Source organism: Lucilia cuprina, chromosome 5, assembly GCF_022045245.1.
Source record: "Lucilia cuprina isolate Lc7/37 chromosome 5, ASM2204524v1, whole genome shotgun sequence".
Taxonomy (NCBI): domain Eukaryota; kingdom Metazoa; phylum Arthropoda; class Insecta; order Diptera; family Calliphoridae; genus Lucilia; species Lucilia cuprina.
In genome coordinates this window covers 48,394,779-48,398,289 of record NC_060953.1, presented here as the reverse complement: position 1 = coordinate 48,398,289, position 3,511 = coordinate 48,394,779, and the positions used below count along the sequence as shown (strand labels likewise).

At 27.4% G+C, this 3,511-nt stretch overlaps 1 long non-coding RNA gene across 1 annotated transcript in view; it reads right to left on the bottom strand.

Moving 5' to 3' along the window:
* The window catches only part of LOC124420465, an 80,015-nt gene that overhangs the window by 3,108 nt on the left and 73,396 nt on the right, over positions 1-3,511 (bottom strand). The gene's annotated exons all lie outside the window — the stretch shown is intronic.

Sequence of the window (3,511 nt, the reverse complement as noted above, 5' to 3'; positions counted from 1 at the left end):
GAACTAGAACAGAACTAGAACAGAACTAGAACAGAACTAGAACAGAACTAGAACAGAACTAGAACAGAACTAGACAGAACTAGAACAAAACTAGAACAGAACTAGAACAGAACAGAACTAGAACAGAACTAGAACAGAACTAGAACAGAACAGAACAGAACTAGAACAGAACTAGAACATATCTAGAATAGAACTAGAACAGAACTAGAACGGAACTAGAATAGAACTAGAACAGAACTAGAACAGAACTAGAACATAACAGAATTATAGCAGAACCAAAAAAGCTAGAACCGAACTAAAACAGAATTAGAACTGAAGTAAAAAAAATAACACTGGAGCTGACGCTTTAAATTAGAATTTAAAGCTTCTCGATCAAAATTTTAATTTTGTTTTCTAAATATAAAACCGACAACACTTTGGATAACTGTTCACTATATATTCTTATATTATTTTTTTTATTTCAAAGTACAATTTCTATTGATTTAATATCTTTTTTTTTAACCTAAATGTTGTTTTGTAAAAACGAGATCTTAAATGGGTTTTTATTTGAAACAGTTTTGATTTAAATTTCTATTTTATCACTGCTTATTCATGTTATATTACTTTTTTTAACTCTCGTGCCATCTTCATTTTTATGCTGCTTGTCTGCCTGCTTTGCTTGCCTGTTTGCTTAAAATCTGCTCATCTCACAAAAAAATATAAATAAATGTTGTAGTGAATCTATCAAACTCATTCATCATTTGTTAGACACTAAAAAAATGTTAAAAGTTTTTCGCTTCTTTTTTATTATTACAGCTTTTATAGTTTTGTTATTTTAGTTGTTTTATTGTATATTTTTTGCAATGTTTCATTTTTATTTTCTTTAATAGAAATCGTTTTAATGTAAATACATTTAAAAGCAATTTATCATAACTTGTGTTTATAGTTATTGTTGTTTTATCAACTTTTTTTAGTTTTTTTTTTTTTAAGAAAGTTACAGGTAAATAACAGTTTGGTGGCGGAATAGCAACGTTGAAATTATTAAAAAAAATTATTAATTTTTAATATTGAAAGTTTTAGAAGATTTTTCTTTAACTTTTAATATTGACTTGTTTTAACTAAAATATTGTTATATTTATTTTGAACCTGTTTCCTTAAATTATTTTATAGAAAAATAAAAATTATAATTTTTTAATAAATTTCGCAAAAATTCAAATCAAATCAGTTAGATCAGATCATGCCACTATAAATTCCTCTCTAAAATAGCTACGAATTTAAAAAATATCGCATAAACCCTAAGATGCTTAATGCAATGTGAGTGTTGATATCACATCCAGAAAGTTTGGTGGAATCTTCGAAGGACTTGTACAGGAAGCTTCTGAATATATAGTTTCTTTTGCAGTAAAATCTATTTCAGCAGAGTTTAACAAGTTAATATTCAAAATCCCTTGAATCCTTTTAAGTTCATGGGTTATCTCCAACTCACACTGCAAAATTTTACATCCCGAAACATTACATCTATTGGGAAAAGTTTCGAGATGTGAAACGAGTTCATGCTCTCATAATGATTTTGAAAACTTACGAAACGAGGCTTAAAGAACTCCTCTTTTGAAGCCAAGAAAAATGTTTTTCAAAAATAAAAATTGTTAATCATTTTTATATAAAAAGTGGATTAAAGTTAGGCTTAGTAAAGAAAGTCCCATAAGGAAGTTCTTGTTTGTATCATGATTACAATTCAGTAGCTGGACTTCTCATCTTTCTAACTCAAAAACCCAAAAACTGCAAATCTCTTAAGGACAAGTTCGAATAAATCCAGTTTCGATATATCGTTATGCTCGCTACAACTATTTTATTCGTTACAGATTCCTTGTAATGATCTGGAAAGATTCACTATAAACTTTGCTAAACAATCTTTATGCTTTAGCAGCGTTTTTTTTCAATAAAAGAAGTAAATCAAAATTTTCTTCTTTGTTAACACATTTTCTACCATATACAGACACCACGTAATAAAATACCAAAAAAAGCAGTGTTTTATCTAAAATTATTCATCTTTTTTGGTGGTTTTCTTTTTTCAGGCCCTTATTTTTCAGAATTTAGATTTTTTTCTCTGTGCCAAAGTTGTAGCTCTTGCCTTAAAAAACAAAAATTGTGAACATATAAAACTTCATCTTCAGGATAAAAATTACTAAAAACTTAAAAAACCCGATTTTGTTTACTTTAAAGAGTTTCTCTAAATTAGGCGTATACTTAATATTTGTAATATCAATAAATAAATAACACGTATACGTACAGGTGTCGGTCCACATAATATTTAACAAGTCAATGTTTTATATTCTCTTTTTAAAACTATTTTTAAAAATAAAAAACAAAAAAAAATACCTTTTGAAGAACGAAAAAGTACCAAAAACTATCCTTTTTATGTTTTCACTTACTTTAAGCTTTCTATATGTTTAATTTCATGTTTCTTGGTTCTCACTAACTTCGGGCTCCACAATGCACAATGTTTATTGGTTCAGTATTATAGAAAATTTAAAAAGTACCCTTTGAAGAACAGAAAAGTACAAAAAAGTCCTCTTTTATAGGTTTTACTTTATAACATTCAATTTACATGCTTGATTTAATGTTATCTAGGTTTTTTGCTCATAACTTCTATAACCTGAAAACCTGTCTGCTAGAATTGTAGAGGATTTGGATCCTGAATATATTTGAATATTTTGATTTTAACAAACACACAGACAGACAAACGTAGCTCAATCGACTTTATGTATAATACGTCGAAATATACTTTATAGGGTCGGAAAATAATATTATAGGTTTTAGCATTTTAACATGTCAAGAAGGCATATTACGATTTTATATGTATGGGCACATAATCTGAACCAAAAATTGTTTTTTTTTAACTTTCAAGAGTTTCTCTAAATTAGACGTATACTTGATATTTGTAATATCAATAAATAATTAACACGTATACATACTGGTGTCTTTCCACTTGATATGAACAAAATTTAAATAATAATTTTTTTTTAAGTTTTTATATGTTCCCAATTTTAGTTCTTTATGAAGAAATCTATAAATTTGCCTCAGAGAGTAAATCAAAATTCGCCTGGAAAATTATAAGTTATTTTTGCAAAATCTTTAGGAACTTCTCAGTTCCATTTCCCGTGACAAAAACCGTTAGATTTAGGTTTTGCAAACGCCACTAGAAAATTTCGAATTTATGAATAATTAACTGTAAAAATACAAAATTTTAGTGACTTTTATAAAAAATAAAGAATATTGAATCTCGACTAGGCTACAAACATTTCTTCAAACAGTAGACTAAACTTTAGATTATAATAGACTGGACTCTAGACTTTACCTTAGACTAAACTATACTAGACTAAAGAAGAAATTAAAGGCTAGACTAAAAATAACACTTAAGATAAGATTATATACTATAGACTAGACTATAGACTAGACTATAGACTAGACTATAGACTAGACTATAGACTAGACTATAGACTAGACTATAGACTAGACTATAGACTAGACT